The 15,844-nt window shown below is 45.3% G+C and overlaps 1 protein-coding gene across 18 annotated transcripts in view; it reads right to left on the minus strand.

The window, feature by feature from the left end:
- THRB (thyroid hormone receptor beta) overlaps nt 1-14,684 on the minus strand; it is a 168,398-nt gene extending 153,714 nt beyond the window's left edge. For 9 of the 18 annotated variants that reach the window (XM_021538084.4, XM_085569062.1, XM_085569094.1 and 6 more), the window contains exon 1: nt 2,084-2,200. The gene's annotated coding sequence lies outside the window, so the exon portion shown is untranslated. Of the gene's footprint in view, nt 1-1,160; nt 1,488-1,835; nt 1,955-2,083; nt 2,211-14,581 lie in introns of those variants that run through there. The other 9 variants (XM_021538085.4, XM_085569072.1, XM_021538087.4 and 6 more) reach the window with 7 other exon arrangements.
- Nucleotides 14,685-15,844: the final 1,160 nt, after the last annotated feature.

Raw genomic sequence — 15,844 nt, forward strand, 5'->3', positions numbered from 1 at the left:
GATATGCAAAGAATTTCAAAAGGGCTGAACGATTTGTAGTAGCCATGATGTGCTCAACACCAGCTCATACAAGACTTTTTCCAAAACCAGTAAAAATCAATGGCAGATTTTCCATCAACTCTAACAGACTTTGGTTTGAGCCCTTTCAGTTCTGGAAATCAGAGTCCACAGAGTTAAAAGCAGATAAAAACCACAGCTAAATCCTGTGTTTCCACCATGGAGCCATAAGACATTTGAATTTCCATCCAGCAGCAGCACTCTTGGTTTCACAACTGGTACGTCAGGACTAGATTATTCCATCATTAGCAAGTAACAATGGAACACACCAGCTCATCCAAAGGTCACCAATTCAAATAAACTGGAAGAAGGCTGAGACTAATTTAAGGGTCCTGGGACTAATATGAAGGGTGATTTCATGCCAGTTGGCAGAAAAGAAAAAAAGCCTTGTCAGGAAGGAAGTAGGCATACACAGTTTCACAAAACTTTTGTTGTTATTGTACCTTGAACAGCTGTCCTATGAGAAGGTGAAGAGCTATACTTTCCAGTGATTTCCTCCAGCTTCTTCTTTTTAAAAATTCCTATACATTCAGGTAGCTGTGATATTTAGAGTTCAAAGTAAGGGACAGAACTCAAGCCTCTCTGCAAGGCAATGCAACTCCACTGATTATGGTAAAATCTCCTGAAAATTACCTTGTTATTACAGAAATTTATTGTAAAAGAGCGAACTCTTTGCTCTGTTGTTTTGTTTTTTCTTCTCAAATGTTTATTCAGAAGGGAAAACAGAAACCACAAAATCTAGAAAATTGTCTCAACACACAAGTAGTACTGAACTGTAAAAGGAAAACTAACCATTTCTTATAAAAATATCTGGTCTATCAATTATGCAAGAATATATTTACGACAGACTAAGTTTTGTAAATAAACACTAAATATGTTACTATAACTAGCAGATGGCTCAGTTCGAATACACAAATTTTGTCTTAAAAGACTAAACGGAACACGGCTTATACTGTAGAAAAAAATGTCCCGTTTGCCTTCCTGGTCAGACCTGGTATTTATTACAGCATTTTTAACCTGTGTTTCGCCTTCCTCCATCCGGATCACAGAGGGGTAAACAAGGTTTCGGGGGACCACGGGGCTATGTGGCTCCTACCACTCACCAGAACAGGTGCGATTCTTCCTTCCTACCGGCACCTGGCTGACAATTTTGCCTTTTCCTTTTTTCTCGTACGCTGCCTGATCAATCCACCCACTACAAGCCTTCCTCGTCTATATTCAGTTAACAATTAACACATTTGGCTCTTTAACTTCGCGGATTTCTGTCGTTCTTGTCGCCGCCGCTTTAGAAAGTCAAATAGAAAACTTCAATGGATAAACTCTTAACGGGAAAATACCACCTATGCTGCAAACATAAATAAATCAGGAAGGGCCGGCAGCCGCACACGCCGCCGCTCCCCCGGCCCGGCCCCGCCGCCCCCCGCGGTGATGAATACCGGCGGTGCCGCGGCTCGCTCCCTGCCCTCCCCGCCGGGCCGTGCCGCCGCTCGCCCCCTGCCACCCCCGGATGCTGCGGGCGGGCGGGCGGCGCCCCGACGGGCCGGCGGAGCTCTGTCCCCGGCAGCGTTTGCGCGCCGCTGCCGCCGCTCTCCCCACCGGTGACGGCTAAATATAGTGAGCGGCAGGGCACCGCGGCTCGGCTCCCCCGCGCTCGCCCCGCGGTTCCCCGGGGGCGCTCCGGGACGCCAACCTGCGCGGCCGGCGCCCCCTGCGCGCCCACACCCGCGGCCGGGCGCGCTGCCCGCCGAGCGGCAGCCCGGGTGACCCGCGGCACTTACCGGCGGAGCGCAGCGGCGCGCCTGCCCCGCGCCGCTCGCCGCCCGCCCGGGCGCGGTGCGGTGCGGTGCGCTGCCTCTCGCCGCGTCCCTCCCGCCAGCCGCCGTCTGGCTGCGGACGTGACCTGGATTCCCCTCGCCTGCGCCGCCGCCTCCCGCGGGGCCGCGCACACGCCGCGCCGCGCTGCGCCCCCCCGGCCCGGCCCGGCCCGGCCCGGCCCGGCCCCGCCCGCCCCGCCGCCACCGCTCACCTCCGGCCGCGGCGACCCGACCCGCCTCGCCGCGCCTCCCCGCCGCCCCGAGCGACGCGCGGCGGAGCGGAGCCCAGCGCCGCGTTACGCAACGCGCCCCGCGGCCCCTCCGCGCCGCGGAGAGGGTCGCCGGTAGGCGGGCGTGGGGCGGAGGGAAACCGCGGCGGAGCCGGAGCCGAAACCGCCCCCGGCGGCCACTTGTAGCGCCGCTGGAGCCGGGATCCGGGGCGCCGCCAGTGACCGCTTCGCCCCGCGGGCTCGGGCGGAGAGGTGCGGGCGCGGCGAGCGGCTGCGGGCGACCGGGGAGCCGCTGCGCGGGGACCGCGGCGCTTTTCTACTTCGAGTATTAAAATCCCGTGGCCGCGGTCGTCCTGTCAGAGGGGCACGGACACGGGAGAGGAGGAGGATTCCCCGTGGTCTGAGGCCGAAGGCAGCGGCCCCCACTTAACAACTGTGCCGCGCCTCAGCCTCTGGAGTGGGCAGCCAGAGCAGCCGCGGCACTGCGCAAACACGAAGTTAAAGGGCTTGTTGATGGCACGTCGTGCATCCGGCTGGATTGTCCCGCTGTTGACTCGCATGCATTTCCCATGGGCTTTGACAGGCGCACCCTGCTGCGAGGCCTCTATCCCACGGGTGCGGGCAGCCTCGGTGGCTGCCGGCAGCTGACAGTCCCCTCTCTGCAGGGATGCCCGGTGAGGGCTCTCCTCTTGCCCCCACATCTCTGAACTTGGGGAACCAAGGGGTCAGGGTGTGAGACAGCTGCTGACAGCTGATCCGTGCAGGAGTCAGGAATGAGGTGGCTGTAACCAGCACACCGGCTCTGACAGGAAAATTAAGACTGATGGGCCTCTGGGCTACAAAACTCCGGTAAATTTGGTCTTGGAAACATGATCACCCCACCTCAGGCCAGCACAAATGCTGCTCCTTGCTCTTAGCAAGGCAAGCAGGTCTGGGAGGCTGTAGGTTTCCTGGCCTTCAGTCACGCTCAGAAGAATATTCTCAGAAAAAGATGACAGTGCATCCCCACCACCCATCTCTAATTCATGAGGCAGGGAAAGCAAGGAAGAAGTACCCAGAGTCTCATTAGCAGCTATCAGCTTGAGCGAGTAAGATGGCGTCTGAAGTAACAGGCGTGAAAGCAATAGCTACTTGAAAGAATAAGATCAGTTTGTTTTTCCTTAAGGAATTACAGGAATATTAAAGCCTCCTTGCAGTTATAAATCATTTAATGCAAATCATTTAATCCAAACAGAATTTTTACAGGCTCATGAGGCTCACTCATTTTGCCAAGAGTGAGTCATGTACAAATAAAATGAAACCAACAAAGAAAAGAGCTCTCATACCATGTGTATGTGGGTGATCCTTTGAAAAAACTTGTAATTATTTTTTTAACTCTACCACAGCCAGGAAGACAGGTTTGTAAAGCAAGAGCAAACCTTGATAGCTGTAGCCCATCCACATGTACTTCTTCCTGCACCCAGAAAGTAACACAACAGGTCCCTTGTCAGGTTAATGATAGCAGTGTATCAGGAGTCCCTCAAACCACAATTTCAAACCCAGTTTGTCCTGACATACGAAGGCAGCAAAGGACTTTTTGAAAAAATGAAAATAATGTTAAGTGATTAATACTTAGCAAAAGATTGCAGTAGGCAGTTAATCCATCACTTACGGGTTAGTTAAGGACTTGAGTTAGACTTCATTCTTCACTCCCCATGTCATAAATGTGTGCTGCTAAACACAGAGCACAGCATAAGCCACTGGGGTGGTGATGCACTACTCTGAAATGACTAAAATGCAGGGACACAAAGCCATGTGACAGAATAGGAGCCTTAAAATGTGTCATCATCCCCATCAAATGCAATGACACAGAACACCATTCACTGATGGCAAGAGCAAGTATTTGTGGATACTGGAGAGGTATGGCTTCCTCCTATATTCTGATGCCAATTCCCTGCATCTTTTGGAATAGATATGTCAAAGTATTTCAAAGTGTTCCTCTAGGCACCTTCTTTGCATGAGGACAGATGCTCCTGGGTCCTCACATGACCACAGCTTCCCTTCTATCTGCTTAGGCAGAAGATGATACTTGCACATGAACTGTAAGTCCCCAGCTTTGGGAAATCCAGGACCCTAAGCCCTCTGTGACTTTCTCTATTGATGGCCCTCCCAGTGCCTGAAACACCACTTCTGTATGGCAAAAGGAAAGGTCCTGTAGTTCTCTTAGATTTTCAGGGATGTGCTGTGACTACCATGCGTTCACATAAATGCTTTTCTCATTCATGGAATAAGGGTTCAATCCAACTGCAGGACATATCAAAGAGCCTCTGAAACCCTGCAATATCTGTGCTGCCTGACCCGGAGTGGGCACTAAAGAGGGAGGGAGGAGCAGAGGGAGGCAGAGTATAGTTTGCTCCAGGACAGTAATGACAGCATTTTCCTCCTCTCTGAGAAGCAAAGTTCAGGTCTTGTACAGGCACAATTTCCCACTGCATCAGTTATGCACAGTCCATTACTTTGTTCACAAATGCAGGAGCCATAAACTTTCCTTCAATCAAAAAGTGACCTAACATTGACCCCATCAAATGCCTGATAGCTGGTCCAGGACTGCCTGGAACGTAGTCCAGCTCTGAGATGAGCTGGAAGATAACCTGTACATCTTTCAGGGCATAAGGCTCTTGTCAGTGAAACCATATTCTTTGTTTTGCATTTTAACACAACAACTTAACTTGGTACTTTGGTGGATTTCAGCATTTTATCCTTTATTGCTCTCAATTTACTTTTCCTCCTAAGTAATTTTTGTCTGGCTTTCATACCTCAGGGCTGGGCAGGCAGGGGAGAGCTTTAGTTGCTTTGGGCTCTCTAATGGAAATGGACATTGTGCATCTGACATGAGCTACCAGATTTCCTTGTTACTGGTTTGCTTGTTTTGCTCTACAGATCTTTGATTTTAGAGTGTTTTTTGGCACATCAGTTCTGATACAAATGACTTTGTATTTTTCTCAGAAGTACTACACACCTCACCTGTTCCATTTTTAATTTGTTTTACACAAGCAGGCAGAGCACAGGCAATGAAACATGAGCTAAGCTGAATCACTTGACTACCTAGCACACATTATCTGGTGGACACGGGACCCTCTAATCACTTTCTGAATGAGGCAAGACATACGGGTTTTATTTGCAATTTCCCAGGCCTCTTACTTCCTGAGTACTGCAGTGCATGAGGACACGGTGATTAAAGATTAAAACAATCACAGTAAAGCAGTTTAAAAATTGCTCCAGTCTGCTGATTAAATGAAAACTTCACCTTTTGGCAGACAAAGAGAATCCAAAACATTTTGTTTTAAAAGTATTAAAAGGAATGTGAAAATCAGGAAGCATACATGCCCCTTTTCATTTTTAGACTACCAGGAGTGAGTCAGCACAGCAGGAAAGCATCCTGTGTGAGTCCCTCTTTAAATGATGGATAAGCAGTGCTTAAACACGCAACAAAACTGATGGACAGTACTTGACTACAATGACTTTAGATTAATTTCCATTTATTATTAATGCTAACTGGGGCCAATCTTCTCTAAATGTCATGAAACACTTCAAAACACTTTGGTGTTAACTGAAGGTATTTGACCAATATCCTCTAGTCTTTGTCTGGGGCAAATATCCATTTCCTGAAAAAGAAAATGGAAAATAAACCAGTAGTGCTATATACTCTTGCTTTTCCTCTTCATTTTGCTTTTTCCAATACAGTGTAATATATGTCTGTTTAAGAGATTTCTGGGGAATATAAAAATAACCTAATGTAATAATACATAGATATTTATACATAGATCCAATTCCATCCTACCACCAGAATTCAAGGGTAACCAGAACAGATGTGTGAGAATAGAAGAGATATGAATGAAAATTGACACAAATAGGAAAGAAAAATAAATAACAAGAAGGAAAGCAAAAGAAAGAGAAACAAATCTGGAGGCACATTCTAACCTCCAATACACAGTTCATATCCATTTTCGATCTGTCATGAAAAAACACAGCAGGGAGATTTTTTTCAAGTTATGCAGGGTTGCACATGACACAGGAAATTAGTGCTGAGTCCACAAAACCAAATGAACACAGGCAAAAAAATCTGAACTGAAAGAAAACAGTAAGATTAAATTATTATCAAAAAATTATTTTTAAGATCTGTGTTTCTAAATTGCAGCAAGAAAGCAGTGGGAAAAAGAGGTCTCAGCTCTCCTAGACAGAAGCCAGCTTCCAGACTAAACAGGAATTTGTGTATGTTCTCCTTTTTATTGCAGAAACTATTTTACTAAAAAAGGCTATTTGGACTGTTATCAAAGGATGATGTGGAGGTTCAGGAAAGTTCAAAACAGATCAGACAATTTATGGTCGACGTGTCCATCAATGGCCAATAAACATGATGATGCAATCAAGTGAAATTTCTGGTTTAGGAAACTCCCATATCTTCTGACTGCCAGAAGTTAGGAACTCCTACACTTTTTCTATTTCTTCCAGTCTTTTTGCAAGCATCCTCTGCTCATCAGCCGAGGGCAACTGGGCTAGATGGGTACTGGAGTAAACAAAACCAGTAATTCATTCTTCTTATTCTCTAAACAGATCATCAAGACCATTCTTGTCCTACTGCAATCTGTGATTATTTTTTTAATGAGTTATGGCTCCAAATTTCATGATAGTGGACCTAGTTTGGATTTTCCAAAAATATGTATCAGATGAAACTTCACATTAACAAATTAATATTAATGCAACAAGTAGATTACAAATGACAGGTTTCAGTAGCTCAGATCTGTAGTTTTTCCATCATACCAAATGGGATGGTCAAGGAGCACAATAGTAAGGACAGCCCATCAAGCAAGAAGAAATAGCATTTAACTGGCCTGCAGAAGAGCCTATAGTTTAAGTTGTTGTGGCAGCACCAAAGACTTGCCACATGGTTCCCTTTCAGCAGTGGACAAGGGACATCTCTTTTGACAAGAAACAAATGAAGAGTGAACACAGCTGGGAGAGAAGGAGTGGGAAGATGTGTAGAGGTCCTATTGAAACCAGATCCCTTGTCCCAAACCACAGTGGTTTCAGCTGAAAGATTAGGGTTTGGAAAGGCTCCTTCAGTTGGAATAATTATAACTGGGTTACTCTGAGGCAAAGCTAAACACACTGGGAAGAGTCTTGATTTTGGAGGCCTGACAGAAGCAAGAGCTTTGCAAGTTCTCTCATTCCTAATCCAAGACCATATGGAGCTCAACTACCAGGTGGGTGGGTGTATTAATTGAGGGATCGTGCAGCTTGTCCTATTCTAAACCAACTTGTTCTTCGTAAGCAATCATTCCTATGGAAAAGAGAGCAAGAAACATAGACATGCTGGGAAACAACCTCCACCTTAGAGTAAAAATAACAAAATCTAGGAATTGAGATTCTACCTTTCTACTAAATTCAGAACAGAAGGTAGAAGAAGCCTGCTATCTCTTCTCTGGAGAAGGTGAGGTCATCTACTCATTCCAGTAAGTAAAAACATGTAAAATAATGCTGTATAATCTTCCTATTCATCCTTCATTATTGCTTTAGCAGCATTTTGCTAAGCTTTATTTTAGCAGGCCCAACACATGCAACAAATGAGATCACTTCACCATCTTCATCCTGAATCCATTCATAGCTGATTTCTGGAAGATTTTGGAGATATGCACACCGTTTTCATGGAAGTATTTTGGTTCCTAAATTCTCTTGAGAGAACTGGAACAGAAATATTACTCTAGTGCTAGAAGCAATGCTATATTGGATAGCACTATAATTCTATTAGTTTAGAATGGGTTGCCATTTTTTGCCCCAAGTGTAGTACATGGTGCAGTATATATACCTGCTCAGTGTAATATGCAGTGCTGGTAGATTTTCAACAGTCATATTTCAGCAAATGCCAAATTAAACTCAATTTGCCTGACATAGAAGAGGAAAGTGTCCTCTGAGTGTGATTATGTGATTCATGTTGTGGTACTTATGCTAATAGTGCCTGCAAAAGAAGCAGTTCCTTCCTCTGGAAGGCCTGATCTGTCAGAAATCCCAGAAGGTACTTTGGAGGCCAGTTTGAAAAATCTCTGTGTAAGAAGGAAGAAGAAGGAAGGAAGAGTCCCACTTTACTCAAAACTCTGGCTTTTCAAGTGACCTTCAAGCTGAGTGGCAGTGTTACCTGGTGTAAATAAAGCTTTGCAGAGGGAAATGCCTCAGTAAAAGCTCTTGCTTGACTTCTAAAGAGTAAATATAGCAACTCATGGCATAGCTATGCATAGCATAGCATAGCATAGCATAGCAGCGCTACACTTTTTTTTAGATACCCGGTCAGCTGAAACCCAATACCATGAAGATTAAAAACTTACTTATGACCCAAATATAATAAGAAATAGTATGGAAACACCTACAGGTCCTTCCTGATGCGCTCAGACCCACGGCTATGAACCCTGGAACAAATGAGAAACTGGCACTACTGTAATAGCTGGGTATCTCATTTCTTTAGGATACATCTGAATGAGTAAAACATGAACAAACAAGCAATGGATAAGACAGATAAGTTGCTAATTCCAACATGTAGAAACCTCTTACTTGTTAACTTATCCACCCTAGTCAGTCCTCTGACTGTAGAAAAAGCAATTCACCAAATCTATACTTGTGTACCAGGCAAACAAACAAATTATAAATGCATGGAGACAGGCTGAACCACTTGCATGTTGCTTTAAAATATTCTTTATGAAAATGAGAACTTGGGGAGGAGCTGGGATGATCAGAAACTGATGATGGCATACATTAACAGCTTTTCCTTCCTCCAAACATATCACTTCATGTCTTTAAATTCACTAGGTTTCAGACACACCAAGAGCAGTTACACATTCTTTCTAAAGACATTTAGAAAGCTGCTACTTTAACTTCAAGTACTGTGAAAAGGAAATAAACATTTCAGGAAATATTACCTGTTTAAACCACTTTTTAATAGTCTAATGATTTTTTAAAAGCAAGAATTTGAATTTTGCCAGAAGTATCACTACAAACCAGAGTTAAAGTGCTTCCCCACCCTGATTACAGAATTACTGAAATAACATAATAATAACCTGAAGAGAGGAAATTATCTCAAAAAGCCCCATGCCTTTATTGTTCATTATAGTGCCATTTTTCATCATTCAGTATTGAAAACGTCCATTAATAAAATAGAATTCATTGGTTTTATAACAATTCTTGTACAAAAATCTTATTTTTGAACCTCTAATTGATCCTCCAAATGAGCTTTATTAATAATTGATGGAAAACTGGCAAAATTCTACCCTGTACTTTGGCAACCTTTCCAAATGTCCAATTAGGTCAAATCAAGAAAGTTCCAGAAACCAATTACAGCAGCACTTCTAAGCCAAAAAAATTCATTGTACTCTGAAACAACTGCAACATTATAGAAAAAAATAAACCAAAACAAAAACCAAAACCCTTCAGTGCTGCTGTGGTTATGCACCTGAATTACCACCCCCATAGAAACGTGCCAAACAGCCACTCCTTGAACTACATCAATTAATGATATTTGCTCACAAATTTTATTTATCAGTGCCATAAATGTCACCAAGCAGTTCGCTACAAGGAACAGTGCCAGCCAGCTCCTTAATCTGTCAAGTGAACACTTGCTCCCCTTCAGCATTTTTATGTACATCTCATCCCCAGTGCTCTAATTGCACGTGCATACAAGGTCTCCGCCTTTTTTATGAGTTTCATGTGTTCTGTATCTCACCTGCATGTTTGTACATTAACAGCTATGTTGACAATGTGATAAAAATAATCTTGGCGGCAAGAACAAGAGCAACCTTTATCTAACTTCTCAAGAATGTGATCTTTGCTTCGGCAGAACTTCTGCACGTACAGCCCTATGGTGCTGGTGGGCTGTTTGAGGTGTGATTTGCTGCCAATCCTAATCCCACCACCCACAGTTAAGAATTAATTAGGATTTGAAGATGCCAAAGGGAGGTAAAACAACCAAAAATAGCTTTTTAATTAACTGCAAACAATAATTAAGATTTTGCATTATGTTTAGCATCTGTATATTTCTGGATTTACTGCATGACTCTGAACTTAATGAGATCATCCATCTAAAACCCAGAGGACTGGGCATATTTCAGATCCTTAGAACATCTATAATATCTCAAAACATCACATATTTTAAAAACATCACTGTAAATGAACTTAAATTTATACAACCTGGCCAGACTAAAGGAGAACAAAATGTGCACACATAAAGTAAGTAGAGTCTGAGTTTCCAGTTCTAGATGCATGCCTTCCTGTTCTGCCATTTCATAACATGGTGGTCCCTACTTTACCATACTTAATTATTTAGGTGGTTATTTATTTATTTATTTATTTATTTATTTATTTACAGTCCGCTTTTACTTTTTTATCAACCTGCCATTATCCCAACAAAATTAGGAAGGCAGTGTTATATGACATTCTTTTGCCAAAGTCACTGAAGTTATTTACAACACTTTCCACTCCAATGCTCTTTAATTGCAATGTTGAGACTCAGAACCCTTTAAAAGTCTTCCTATCTATTTTAGTTACTCAGTTTTCTTTGTCATTTGATCTTCCATTGGCTAGTTCACAAACAGGATCTCAGCAATTCATCTCAATGCTAAGTATTACATTCCCTCGACTCGTGCCTAACACAGTTACCTGCCATTCAGAAATCAAACCTCTTAACAAAAATCTTCTTACCTTCAGCAGGAGGACAGGTAAAGTTCCTGTAGTTTTACTTTACCATATTTTTGATCAAGGTTAACCACCAGGACCTAGTCATACAGAAGAGAGTCAAGGACTTCTCTTGTGACTCTCTCTGAAGTAACCATGTGGCCTTTGTGTTCTGTTGTTATCCCAAAACAGCTAGACCCAACCTCCTAACATATATTAACTATGGCTAAAACCTTGATTCACCAAGGAAGAGGATAGAACTCATAGTACCATTTATATAATGCAGCCCCAATATCTCATTTGAATTATGGCCACTATATGTCAGACAATTACAACATTTTAGTTAATATGTTGAAAATTTTGTGCCTATCCTTTTCTTCCTCCCATTATTGGTGTATTAAACCATTAATATAAAAAAACAGGAAATGTTTGGAAGATCCTGCATATCTCTACCTATGTTTCAGCCTAAGTTCCATAGGTTCCTTAAGTTTCATAGGTTCCATGTGTTCTTCTTCACAAATTGCTCGACTTGTAGGGACAGAACTGATTAGGAATGATATTAATGTTTTCCCCTCATTAGCACATTTTTTTAAAATGCAAATGGACTAATTGTAACAGAAGTGTTAAGAATTTCATAAAAACAGAAAAAATAAACTGGTCCATATTCAGAAAGCCAAGGTCAGAAAGCTAAATGTAAAGTTTGTGTCAGAATGTATCCTAATGTAAAATATCTTTTGTTAGAATGACTGCCATTATTTATGACCGATTGCAAATGGGGCTATATTGCTTTATTGATCTGGAAAGGTCAGGAATTTACTGGTTTTTCTCTAATTTTATTTATGGAATGCCTTTTCTTTAGCTGTCTATATTCTTGTAACGACACCACCTTGTTACATTTTCCTTCTACAAAAGCTTTCCTTCCTTTTCATTCATGGTTTGGTTTGGGTTTTTTTTTCTGTTATGGTGTCAAACACCCCATTAAAAATGCTACATTTCCTTTGGGTACATGAAGAAATTAGTTGCCCCCTTTCATTACATAAAATACTGGCCTGTCATGGCCTAGAAAGCCCAGCTTGGTACAGGATAGCTATTAGGCTGTTCCTGCTCTGTAGGACATCCTGTAACATAACTTACCTCATAGTTGTGTGCATGCTGCTCTACAAGAGTGGCTGAACCTCAGCCCTTATCACAGTTGCCCCTTATAGCTGGTAATACTTTCCAGGAAATCACCTCACAATCTTTTGTCTTTTAGGTGTGTATAAAATCTGTATTTTCTGTAAGTAGCTTTGGTTTACAATGTCCCATAAAGGAGTATTGGGTCTACCTCCTTAGCTTTCTTGGCCTTGCTTCTGACATCCCCCTGTCATGGCAGATACGTCATCCTATATCAGCTGTTTTTCTGTTTAGTCCTTTTTCTGGAAGTGCAGCCAATAGTACATTTAAGAATTTCTTAGGTTTCTCCATAGTATCTTCATGTGCCAAGAAGATAAAACAGTAAAATCTCAGGGTCTGGGGTTCTAGCTTTATCTGCCACCCACATAGCAAAAGGAGCTCACAATTCCCTAGGACAGCAGTGTGTCATCCTTCCCTCCCATATAAAATTCTCCATAAATGCCTGTAGCAGTTCAGCTATCTACTTATGCTCTGTTTCCTACTCTCTATTCCTAAACCTTTTCCACAATTTTTCTGCAAGCTGCCTCTCTTGTTTTATCTTACTCAGGTTGATCTCCAGATTGTGACAATTTGTGTGATGAAAATTAATGTAATTTAGCTCCAGCATTTCAGCTTCCTTCTGAGTAATACTATTCCATGTCCTTTTTGTTCATTTCTCTTAAGCTAGTCAATTTACTTCAATATTACTTTCTAAAATGTTTGTGTTACCTGGAACACATTAGTTTATTTTTAATAGGATGTTTCCATAATTTTCAAGGACATTTTGATTTAGCTTTTCTCCCTGGACCTTTCTTTCTCAAAATGTTTCCATTGCTGTTTTTTCCATGAAAACAAAGTATTGTTGTATTAGCAGGTTCCCTTTCTTTCTGCTAGGCCTCATTTTTTAAGAGATTTCCTTTTTAAATCTGAGACAATATGTCTTTCTTCATTTCCCTAATAAATCCTGGTACCATTTCCCAAGCCTTTTTTCCTAACAATACCTTCTCATTTATTCTGTTCAAGTTTTATCTCAACTGCTCAGTATAAATTTATATTAAATCTATTAAGTCTATTTTCAGTTTATGTTTATTGATTCAATGAGAAAGGCCAAGACCTTACACTTTTGCAGCCAAGCATTCTGTTGTGCTTTAAATTCTTAAGCAAGTCTTACCACTTTCGGCAACTTTGCCTGCGTAGATTGACTCTGTGAACTTTTTTTAAAATTATATACAGTATCTCTCTGTTTTCCTTTGCCACTGGTTTAGGGCCTCAGTATCCTGAAGTATTTTCTTTCAGGTATACTTTCGGGGGGAGGGGGGAGGAGGGAGGAAGAAAAATCTTTAACGTGGGAAAGAACTGTGATTTGATTCTCGAATACATTCTGCAAGTGTTTGCTTTTTGTTGAGACTCTTTCCTCTTTTCACTGCCTCCTGATTGCCCCAGGGCACAACTGCTCCATGCTGCACGACCCAGCAGAGCGTCCTCCTGCGACGGCAGCGCTCACTTCGCTCCGTGTTTCGCCACTGTTTTGGTGAGATAAAGTCCTACACCTAATGGAAGAAGATAGTGCTACGACAAACATGCAAGACAGAGAGCCAGGACATGTACTCTCTTCTCCTCAGCTCTGCCACCTGTTGCTGCAGGACTTAAGTTACTCCATATTACATTTTCCACATAATATTGTGTGTTAGTTTGTTTACATCACTCCCGCATCCCACAGAGCACCCTATACAACTCTGGTTTTTTGCATGAGGGGTATTGACTTCACTCGAGTAGGAAGCCTGTAGCATCCATTAAAAAAAAAAAAAAAAAAAACAGTTGGCTCATGATCCTTTTGCAGTCACAAGTACGATTAGCAAACAGCCTTACTACATTCGCAGAGAGGTTCTTACAACTTGTTTCGATTTGTCAGCTGGTCACAGAGTGCAGTCTGGAATGACAACACACGGCCGCTGCCATCTGTGACCCGAACTCCCCAGGGTTTCCCAGCCATCTCCCATGCTGCCGTCCTAGCTGAGCTCAGCGCTCCCAAACGCGCCGCGCAGGGAGAGCGCCTGAATTCCCTATGGAGCAGCTCGGCCCCTCCTGTGGGGTCTGAGCAGTTCCCAGGGGTGGAATGAATTCTGCAGAAGCAGCAAATACGACGTAGCCCTTCCTGGAGCCTATTTTCTTCCCGTGTAGCCAGTAAATACGTCTGGCAAAACGCAGGGCCGGGGGACGCTCAGCAGCTGATGCTGCCCTTGCAGCTCCAGCGCGGTCCTCGCCGGCGCGGGGAGCCCGGGGCCGGGAGGGGAGCCCCGGCAGGTCTGGGAAGGGCAGGGAGCGGCATCGCCCGGTCGGCGGCACACCGGGGCCTCCCCGCCCCGGCGGCAGGCCGGGCCCGGGCTGCGGGGGCGGCCGGCGGCGCCGCTCCCCCCGGCGCCTCTCCATCCCCGCCGGTGCGCGGCCGCCCGGCCCCGCGCCGGCACCGGAGCGCGGCCCGGACCCCCGCCCGGCCCGCCTGCGGAGCCCCCGCTCGGGCTTCCCGCCCCACACGCCGGCCCCGGGGAGTCCCCGCGGCCCCGTCCCTTCGGCTGGCAGGGAAAGCGTGCGGGGCGGCCCCCGGGGAGCGGGGAGGGACGCGGCGAGTCTCACCTGCCACAGGCGAGCGCCGAGCGGGAGGCGCCGGGGCGGCTGCGGCGCTTCCTGCGGCGGGAGGCGGGCGCTGTCCCCGGGTGACCCCGCGGGGGGGCGGCTGCGGGACGCGGGGCCGGGGGGCCGGGCAGGCGGGCGGGCGGCTCTCCCTGCCGAGGGAGGCGGCCGGGAGAGGAGCGGGGCGGGAGCGGGCAGCGCCGGGGCCGGGCGGCGCGGCGGGCGGGGGCAGCCGCGGAGCTGCGCGCCGGGATGGCGCGGAGCGCTGGACACAGCGCAGGATCCCGGAGCTCCTCACGCCTCTCCTGGGAGCTGCTGCCGGCTCGGCCGGGGACGGGACCTGCAGCGTCCCTGTCGCTCGGCGGAGGGAGGTCCCACCGCCCCGCGCCAGCTCTCCGCGGGAATGCGCCCTTTCTGCACCGCCAGAACTGCGGGCGAACGAACTGTGTTAACTCCGGCGAGCTGGAGCGGGGCGGGCGGTGCTGTGGTTAGCAGCGAAGCGCCGAGGCAGCGCTCAGGGCTGTCGCCGCTCGGCGCCGAGCCCCGCTCCGCAGAGCCGCCCAGCAGGGCAGCAGCGGGTTGCGTAAGGGCGGCCACTGCGCCCGGGCTCCTTGGGGGTGCTTTTACAAGCGCCTTGTGGACACTGGGCACCGTCTGTCTTACAGATTTCAAAGAAGTTTACTCGTTGTGGAATTTGAAAATTTATTTTATATTTGGTTTTAATTTTTTTTTTTTTTTTTTTTTTGCTTGCACCACTGTTCACCAGTGGCCAGGTATCGAGGCTGACCTACGGAGCTGCTAAAATAGACATCAGTTTCGCTTACAGGTTTTCAGTGTCTTGCTTCTTTCTGGTTGTCACGTCTCTATGGACAATTTTTACATGTGCTAAGGTATAAAAGGAAAAAAAAAAAAAGACACAAGGACGTAGTTTAGGTATCACAGTGCTGCCTGCATTATAAATGTAGAAACAGGAGACGCACCCACATGACTCCTACTAGGGGATGCAATAATTTGACTAGACAGCCTCATAATATCACAGCTGAGACGGGAGAGTGGTTCAAAGGCAGTAAGAGGATTAAAGCTCCATCCTAGTTAGTATTTAAGCTTCTAGAACACAGTTACTCTATAATGTGATTCTGCTCTGAAAATGGGATAGCACGTGCTGACTGTGTATCAGTGCTTTCTGCATCATGTTTCTGTTCAGCTTGTATGCAGAAGGTGTTGCCAGTGAATTATAATCCTACAAAGCCATTTGGGATTTTCTTT

This window comes from Lonchura striata, chromosome 2 (assembly GCF_050655825.1).
Source record: "Lonchura striata isolate lonStrDom1 chromosome 2, ASM5065582v1, whole genome shotgun sequence".
Taxonomy (NCBI): Eukaryota; Metazoa; Chordata; class Aves; order Passeriformes; family Estrildidae; genus Lonchura; species Lonchura striata.